General features: G+C 32.2%; 1 pseudogene; it reads left to right on the top strand.

The window, feature by feature from the left end:
- The first annotated feature begins 242 nt into the window (after positions 1 to 242).
- Positions 243 to 390, top strand: LOC145258528 (U2 spliceosomal RNA; annotated as a pseudogene).
- Positions 391 to 10,925: the final 10,535 nt, after the last annotated feature.

Genomic DNA, 10,925 nt, shown 5'->3' with positions numbered 1-10,925 from the left:
ATCCTTAGGAAAACCCTTGATCTTTGAAGCTCCTGGTTTGAAGCCGAGATTAAGGGAAATCCTCTGGAAATGAATCCCATCCCTTTCCAGAGAGACGTTGATAAACGAAATCAGAATCATTATCTATATAGCGTGTATATGTTTTTTTGTGTGTGTGTCACACATACATCCGGGTCGTTTAATTGTTTGAAATTCCATAATTCAAAATTGGTGTCGCTGTTGGGGCAAAGCTAAGAAAATGATTTGTTCTCTTGGCCTTTGGGCCAAGATCAAAGTGTAGTATCTGTTCCGGCAGATACTACACTTAAGATAATTTGTACCAGTCAATGGAGGGGAAACCCTCTATACTGGGACAATTATTATTTTTGGTAACCAGAGTGCCCCCTTTTTGCCTACTTTTAGGGGAGCTGGTTTTTACCTCACATTAAAAACGGCCTTGTGCCTAATTTGCTCAGTGGGGGAGCAAATAAATACCATCTGTTCTTTAGGCGCTGCATTTCAATTTTTTCTTCTCTCTCAGTGGAGGAGAAATCCTTTACGACTAAGACAATTTTTTGTTCCTTTTCTCCACGTTAAAAAACAGCCCTGGTGTCTAAATCTGTCCCGTGGGGAGGCATTGTAAATAGGTACTATATTTAATGTAACAAAATTTTAATATTACAAAAGTAACCGGGGAAAATAATTTCTGATTTAATTACAAAATGCCCTGGAAATGTCCCTTCCGATTAATTATTAGATGCCCTGAAAAATGTCTCTTCTGATTATTATGTAACTTCGAAGCGGTTTCTGCTGAAGAAAACAAAAATCAATACATTCGGGAAGCTTTCATCGGTGGAATTTCTTCTTCGTCCATCCGACAACGACTGTTAGAAAAACCCATCCTGACTTTACAAGACACATATGCCACGGCCAGATCTCTTGAACAAGCAGAAAAGCATTCGATAAGCTACGCAAATAACTTTACTGTAGCAGCTACAAATAATCCTTCGGGCTACAATCGTATAGCTGTGACTAAAGAAAATATGCATCCAAAAGGGGTTTGTTTTTTCTGTGGAAAATCACGTCATCCTCGATATTTATGTCCTGCACGAAACGCCGAATGTAAAAAATGCAAAAAAAAATGGTCATTGGGCTAAAGTGTGTAAATCTTCTATTTCTAACACTCATACTGCTGTTCTTTATGACGACTCTGACTACCCCTCACCTTCTCTATCCTGACTAGGAACTAACTCCAAAGATGTCACATTCACTCAATGCCAAATTAACGGGCACTTCGTGAACGCTATGGTGGACTCCGGCAGTGTAAAAACATTCATTAATGAAAATACTGCTAAAAAACTTAAACTCTTCACAATACCTAAAAACAAAACTATAGCTCTGGCTGCTTCCGATCAACATGCTAAAATAACTGGCGAAGCTGTCGTGGATTTAATACTGAAAGATAAAACCCATTCTGGAATAACAATTGAAATCATTGAAAACCTTTTCATTGATTTAATAATCGGAAAAGATATTTTAAAAAAATATAAAAAAGTAACACTTAAATTCGACGGTCCTAGAGACAAACTTATAATTGGAGCTATAAACACGAATAATTTTTTTCCTACCATAAACGTTCCACCCCCTCCTCTCTTTTCTAATCTTTCTCCTCATACTACTCCTATTGCGACAAAATCCCGACGTTACACTTTTGCCGCCAACAAATTCATAAAAGAAGAGACTGCTAGAATGTTGAAAGAAGGCATAATTGAACCTTCGATATCTCCGTGGCGAGCGCAAGTTCTTGTAACTTCGAATGAGAATCATAAGAAAAGAATGGTAGTCGACTACAGCGATACCATTAATAGATTCACGGAACTAGACGCTTACCCAATGCCTAATATCAATAAGATGGTAGACGACATCGCTCAATATAATATCTTCTCTACTCTCGACCTAAAATCTGCTTATCACCAAATACCTATAAATCATGCTGATCGTAAATTCACTGCGTTTGAAGTAAGTGGCAAACTTTTTCAATTTACTCGTCTTCCTTTTGGCGTCACCAATGGAGTAAGTGCTTTCCAGAGGAGCATAGACTATATTATAGAAAAAGAAAATCTAACCGATACCTTTGTGTATGTTGATAACGTAACTATATGCGGAAAAAATCAAGAAGAACACGATTACAATCTTCAAAAATTCTACAAAATTGCTAAACAATATAACATCACTTTAAATGAAAATAAAAGCATAATTTCTTCTAGTTCTATTACTCTACTCGGCTACACCATAGAAAATAATCAAATAGCTCCCGATTATCAAAGACTAAAACCATTACTCGAAATGCCACCTCCGCTGAATCTTAAATCTCAAAAAAGAATAGTTGGAATGTTTTCCTATTACTGGAAATTCATTAAAAAATTTTCTGATAAAATTTTATTACTAAATCAAAACAAAGAATTTCCACTACCTCCATCTGTATTAAAATCTTTTCAAACATTGAAAAATGATCTAAAAGACGCCACTTTAATAACGGTAGATCCAAATAAAGAATTTGAAGTAGAAACGGACGCTAGTAACTATTGCATTGCTGCAACACTAAATCAAGAAGGTCGTCCTATTGCATTTTTTTCAAGAACTCTCAATACTAACGAAATTAAGCACCATGCAGTAGAAAAAGAGGCAGCCGCTATTGTAGAAGCTCTCCGTAAGTGGCGACATTTTCTACTCGGCAGGCACTTTAAAGTCATCACAGATCAGAAGAGCATCAGCTTCATATTCGACAATAAAAGAAAATCAAAAATTAAGAATGACAAAATATGTCGTTGGCGTATAGAATTATCCCAATACAATTTCACTATAGTTTATCGACCTGGACCTGAAAATATTGCTGCTGACACATTCTCTCGCATCTCTGCTCTTACTTACAAGCTACAAGATCTTCGTGATTTACATAAACAATTATGTCATCCTGGTGTTTCAAGACTAAGCCATTTTATAAGAACGAGGAACCTCCCTTTTACTTTGGATCAAATTAAGAATATTACTGACTCTTGCTCATCCTGTCAATTACTGAAACCCAAATTCGCCAATACCAATGGAGGGACTCTCATTCAAGCCATATTACCTTTTCAACGATTAAATCTTGATTTTAAAGGCCCTCTACCTACTTCTATACATGGCAACAAATATCTACTTACTCTAATTGATGAGTATTCCCGTTTTCCTTTCGCTTTTCCTTGCAGAGATATGACAAGCAAAACCATTATCCACTGTCTAAACAAACTCTTTTCAATTTTTGGTTTGCCTGACATGATACATACTGACCGTGCTTCTGATTTCTTAGCAAGAGAAATAAAGGATTTTTTACACAAAAAAGGAATTGCTACTTCTAAAACAAGTAGGTATCATCCTGAAGGTAATGGACAGATTGAAAAACTCAACGGTACCTTATGGAAGGCCATTCAAACAACATTACATTCTAATCAAATGAAACTACCTTATTGGGAAGACATACTACCGGACGCACTTCATTCAATTAGATCATTACTTTGTACTGCCACTAATATGACTCCCCATGATAGACTATTTAAATATAGTCGTAAATCTGCTTCCGGAATTTCAATTCCTTCTTGGGTTAAACCAGGCCCAATATATATTAGAAACCACACTAAAACAAGTAAACATGACCCTCCTGTAACGCCTGCCACCCTAATAGATGTCAACCCCCATTACGCTTATGTTCAACTACCTTCTGGTACTGAAACCACTGTCAACGTTCGAGACTTAGCTCCAAACTCATCAAATGAAGAAAACTCTAATAATAATCCTACTACTTCAGAGACTTTATTTGAACCTTCTACTAATGAAAACATTGGTCATGAGGAAGACAAAAATCAATCGTCTGATCTTGAAGAAAATCAGATTTCACTAAAAAATAATACTGAAAATCAGCATTCCTGCCAATCTGTGCGGAGGTCGTCCCGAGTTCGACAATTCCCTAGTAAATATAAGGATTTTGTGACTAAATACTGAAAAAACTGCAGTTTGGGTTCATATGTTATTTGTAAATAAAATGATTCTTATGTGATTGTAAAAAAAAAAAAAAAAAAAAAAAAAAAAAATTTGTCTATAATTAATTACCCCTTACTTGAATACTTTAGGACGGGGAAAATGTTATGATTTAATTTGTTGTTAAGAGTTATCCCCCTTGGGATTGACATTCATAATAAAAGCGCCCTCTGTTTCATTTTCCCGCTCGATCCTTTCAAGAGCGTACGTGTATTTTACAGTTAATAAAACCTTTCTAAAAGGCAATTCTTTACTTACTGATACTATTCACTTCATGGGATAAGCCAATCAATACATTCCGTAAAAAATTAGAATGTTCTTCTCCAACAACAGTAAATATAAAAGACGATTTAAAAGAATTACTTCCTGAGGCATTCACGACTAACTTAGGTCGCTGCAATAAATTCAAGGCCTCGTTTGAACTTAAAGAAAACGCCAGCCCAATTTTTAGAAAAAAGCGAAATGTTCCATTCGCTGGTTTGGAAAAGATTGATAAAGAATTAAATAGATTGGAACAGACGGGAATTCTATCAAAAATAGAACACAGCGTATACGTAAAGAAAAAGAATGACGAAGTTAGAGTGTGCGCAGACTTTTCGACCGGGGTCAACTCCCTATTAAAAGATCACCATTACCCCCTACCAAGCCCAGAGGAAATATTCACGAAGTTGAATGGGGGTAATATATTCTCCAAGATAGACTTGAGCGGCGCGTATTTGCAAATACCGGTCGAGGAGAATTGCTCAAAAATACTATGCATCAATACGCATAAGGGATTATACAAATACAACCGATTGCCTTTTGGCATCAAAGTAGCGCCTGCCATCTTTCAGCAAGCGATGGACACTATGCTAAGTGGTATTGAGTGCGCATGTGCATACCTGGACGACATTGTTGTCAGGAGCAAATCCCTAGAAGAACATAAAAAACATTTGAAACAAGTATTTACTCGAATACAAGAATTCGGCTTTAAAGTAAAAGAAAGTAAATGTGACTTTTGTATGAGCGAGATTAAGTATCTTGGACACATAATAAACAAACATGGACGACGTCCAGACCCGGACAGATCTGCGGCAATAAAAAATATGCTAGCACCCGATAATGTAACAACCTTGCAGAGTTTCTTAGGACTCGCAAATTATTACCAATATTTTATTGAAGAAATGCATAACTTGCGAGCCCCCTTAAATAATCTGCTTAAAAAGGATACACCGTGGAACTGGACGCAAGAATGTCAAACCGCTTTTGACAAAATAAAGAGCGCACTAACATCCGAATTATTCTTAACGCACTTTGACACAAACTTAAAAATAGTCGTCGCTAGTGACGCTAGTTCCCACGGCTTAGGAGCATGCATTCAACATATTATGCCGGATGCGTCTAGAAAACCAATAGCGCACGCTTCGAGAACGCTGATACCAGCCGAAAGGGCATATTCACAAATCGAAAAAGAAGCGTTGAGCATAATCTTTGCCGTGACTAAATTTCACCGATATTTATATGGTAGACAATTCATACTTGAAACCGACCATAAACCGTTAGTCACGATCTATGGATCAAAAAAAGGATTGTCGGTATACACCGCAAATAGATTGCTGCGCTGGGGTACAATACTACTTAATTACGATTTCCAGCTACAACATCTAGCATCAAAAAAGATTTGCCATGCGGATGGACTGTCAAGACTGATACCACAGAAACACAATCTGGAAGAATCAGTCATTGCAGCAATTGGGCAAATGTTGAAGTAAAAAATATGGTAGTAAACATCATTAAGGAACTACCCGTAACTTTGTCGGACATTAAAAGGGAATCCGAGAAAGACGAATATATAAAGGACACAAAAGAGAAAATTATAACGGATACAAAGGTGCAGGAAGTTTTCTCCATATGTGACGATGTGTTACTGTACAGCGAGAGAGTGGTAATACCCAAAACATTGCAGAATAGGATGTTAAGAGATTTCCACACAGGACATCCGGGGATAAATCGAATGAAGTCGTTAATGAGAAGCTATGTGTACTGGCGTAACATGGACACTGACATAGCGACAACAATTGATAAATGTAAAGGATGCCAGTTAGCGGCAAAATCTCCACCTATAGTACACAAACCTTGGCCGAAAACCGACCAACCATGGTCGAGAATCCACATGAACTTCGCTGGTCCAGTAGGTGAAAACTATTATTTAATTGTAGTGGATAGTTTCACAAAATGGCCGGAGGTAATGCGTTGCAGGAATCCAACAACGAACAACTCAATAGGGTTCCTACACGAGTTGTTTGCAAGATTCGGTGTACCAGACACACTGGTCACTGACAACGGAACGCAGTTCACATCCGCAGAGTTTAAGGAATTTTGCGACACGTTCCGAGTGAAGCACATCACGACTCCGCCGTATCATCCAAGGTCGAACGGCCTCGCGGAAAGGTTCGTGGACACGCTAAAACGAGCGTTAAAGAAATCCATTGGAACACCAACAGAAAAAGCTTTGCAACAATTCTTGCAAGTATATAGGATTACACCACATCCTAGTACACCATCAAACATATCACCAGCTGATCTAATATTTGCCAGAAAGGTAAAATCAGCGTTTGACAAACTATTGCCAAGGCAGGCAATTATCCGAAACACTACACACACGAGAAGAAAGAAATATAACTCGGGAGATCGAGTATATTTTAAGTGCTACAGAAATAACACATCTTACTGGGAATGTGGAGTAGTGGATAAACGCATTGGTGATTGTACATACATGATTAAAGGTCCACAGAATATACATAAAAGGCACCTAAATCAGATAAAAAAAAAAACGTCATATCCAAGATGATGATGATACGACAACAATCGAAGAGGAGGACACCATAGATATCATATACGAATCTTTTAATTTGGAACCGCCTCAAAATGCACCTGAACCCCGAAGATCAGGTACGAAAAGAAAAGTGAATGAACCATTAATGGTAAACCCAAAAAGAAAAAGATATTGAAATCTGTGTGACTTCAAATCTTGGGAGGGGGTGTTGTGGTGGCAACCACTTATTTGCATATGCGAATAACATAACACTATAAATGGCAAGCCTAGGTTGGCCTTGGTGTGTCTTACTCAAATGCCACCGGAAGTGACGCCGAAGAGCGTACATGTCCTCCCACCAAGACTCTCTGACTCGACACCGTCATTTGTACATATTGTAAATATACCTTTTCTTTAATACACTTATTATTGCGTTATCTTGTTGTTTGCGTCTTCATTGTATTTCCTTACTAATTATTGTTCAACCTTGCAACCACAACAGTAACATATCCAAGAATTATGAAAAATGACAAAATGTGAGTTAATTGATTGGTATGTTGTAATGAAAAAATTATCCCAGACAATATATCAAAGTTATTATTTTAGTAAGAGTGGAAGCTATAAGGTGTATTTAACTTGTAAAAAAAAGGATTGTCAAAATTATCCTAGAATTATGAAAAATGATGAAATGTGAGTTAATTGATTGGTAGGTTTGTAATGAAATAATCTGCCTAGACAATATATCAAAGCTATTATTTTAGTAAGGTGTGCGATATGGTAATTTACATGATGAAAAATTATTGTCTAAATTAGAACCATATCCAAGAATTATGAAAAATGATGAAATTTGAGTTAATTGATAGTTGTGTTTTTTTATGAAATAATCAGCCCAGACATTATATCAAATTTTTTTTTATTTCAGTAAGGGGAGAGGCCATAATATGGGTTAAAATTATGATATATTATTGTCGAACATATGTAACATATTGAATAATCATGAAAAATGATGAAATGTGAGTTAATTAATAATATGATTGTGCTTTCCTTCATGTTGAACAGAACTCCCACAGAATGCCCAGCCACAATTTATTACGTATGAGAAATACCACTGTGAAATTTCCACAGGTCCCGCTAGTTATTATTATTATCATTATTATTATTATTATTGTTATTATTATTATTATTATCATTATTATTATTATTATCATGATTATAATTATTATAATTATTATTGTTATAATTATTATAATTATTATTGTTATAATTATTATGATTATTATTATTATCATTATTATTATTATCATTATTATTATAATTATGATAATTATTATTAAAATTATTATAATTATTATTATTATCATTATTATAATTATTATTATTATCATTATTATTATTATAATTATTAGTATTATAATTATCATTATTATTATCATTATCATTATCATTATTATCATTATTAGTAATATTATTAACACAAATAATCCCAGTCGTAGTTGGTACACTAGGAGTAGTATCAAGTCGTCTGGAAGGACAATTGAAAAAACTATAAATCCCCGATATTTTAGGTGGCCTTCAAGGTACCACCAACATCCTTAGGAAATCCCTTGATATCTGAAATGAATCCCATCCCTTTCCAGAGAGACGTTGATAAACGAAATCAGAATTATTATAACTATTATTACTGTTATCATTATCATTGTCATTATTATTATTATTATTATTATTATTATTATTATTTCTCTGAAAAGGGCACTTTAAAACAGGAGTAAAAGGGACAGGTGCTTAAGCAACCATAGCAATTCCCCTCTGCCATGATCCAACACCTACACTAGATACGGGAAAACTTTCTACTCAAATGGCTTTTCCCAGAAGTAATAGACTTTGGAATCCTTTTACTGTTTGCTTGAGTGTACTAACATGCAAAATTTAAATGTAATGTAAACAGACATGTCGCTCATCTTTATACATATAATATTTTAAACAATATAATATTTTAAATATAATGTAAACAGACATGTCGCTCATCTTTATATATATAATATTTTTAAAAATATAATATTTTAAATGTAATGTAAACAGACATGTCGCTCATCTTTATACATATAATATTTTAAACAATATAATATTTTAAATGTAATGTAAACAGACATGTCGCTCATCGTTATACATATAATATTTTAAACAATATAATATTTTAAATATAATGTAAACAGACATGTCGCTCATCTTTATACATATAATATTTTAAACAATATAATATTTTAAATGTAATGTAAACAGATATGTCGCTCATCTTTATACATAAACCCCTGTAGAATATGCATATAATATCTGTAGAATGGTTCCAAATAGTAAGCCCTTACGTCCAAGTAGCAATATGCATTGTTTGGATTAAAAAAAACATATGCTATATATAAAAAACATATGCTATATATAAAAAAACATATGCTAAATATAAAAAACATGCGCTATATATAAAAACATATACTTTATATAAAAACATATGCTATATATAAAAAGCATATGCTATATATATAAATAAACATATGCTATATCTATAAAAACCATATGCTATATGTATAAAAAACATATGCTATATATAAACAACATATGCGATATATATATATATATATATAACATATGCTATATATAAAAACATATGCTATATACATAAACATATGCTATATATATATAGAAAACATAAGCTATATGTATAAAAAACATATGCTATATATATATAAAAATATATAAAAAACAAAAGCGATATATAAAAAACAGATGCTATATGTAAAAAAACATATGCTATATATAAAACATGCATATTATAAAACATATATGCTATATATATATATAAAATATGCTATATATAAAACATATGCTATATATAAAAACATATGCTATATAGAAAAACATATGCTATGTAAGAAAAAGATTTGCTATATATATAAAAACAACATATGCTATATATATAAAAACATGTGCTATATATAAAAACATATGTTATAAAAATACTATATATATAAAACATATGCTATATAAAACACATATGCTATATATATAAAAAAAATTGCTGTATATAAAAACATATGCTATGTATAAAAAATATATGCTATATATATGTAAAAAAAACTTTTTCTATATAAAAAATGTATGCAATATATAAAAAATATATACTATATATAAAAACAAGCGCTTTACGTAAAAGGCATATGCTATATATATATAAAACATATGGTATGTATAAAAACATATGATGTATATAGAAAAACATATGCTACATTAAAATATGCTACATATAAAAGATCCTATGCAATATATAAAAAATATATGCAATATATAAAAAATATGTGCTATATATAAAAACATGCGCTCTATGTAAAAAGCATATTCTATATATATATAAAAAACATATGGTATATATAAAAACATATGCTATATATAAAAAACATATGCTACATAAAAATATGCTACATATAAAAGATCCTATGCAATATATAAAAATATATGCTATATAGGAAAACACATATCCCATATAGAAAAACGTGTACTATATATAAAAACATATTCCATATATAAAAATACATGCAATATATTAGAACCAAAAATTACGCTGTATATAAAATAAACATATGCTATATATATATGGAAAAAACATAAGGTATACATAAAAAAGCATATGCTATATATCAAAAACATATGCTATATATATATAAAACAAAGTGTATATATACAAAAACATATGCTATATATAAGAAAAATGCTATATATAAAAAACAAAGGCATTGTGTAAAAAATATGCCATATATATATATATATATAAAAACATATGCTATATAGAAGAAATGTGCTTTATATATAAAAACAACATATGCTCTACATATAAAAACATGTGCTATGTATAAATAACATATGTTATACATATAAAATATGTTATAAATATATAAAACAGCTGCTATATATATAAAAACATATACTATATATAAAAATATGATATTCATAAAAACATATGCTATATATATGAAAAACATTTGCTATATAATTAAAAACCATATGTTATATATACATATATATAAACACT

This window comes from Euprymna scolopes, chromosome 33, assembly GCF_053919585.1.
Source record: "Euprymna scolopes isolate OS-2025 chromosome 33, ASM5391958v1, whole genome shotgun sequence".
NCBI lineage: Eukaryota > Metazoa > Mollusca > Cephalopoda > Sepiida > Sepiolidae > Euprymna > Euprymna scolopes.
This window is presented reverse-complemented; position numbering and strand designations above follow the sequence as displayed.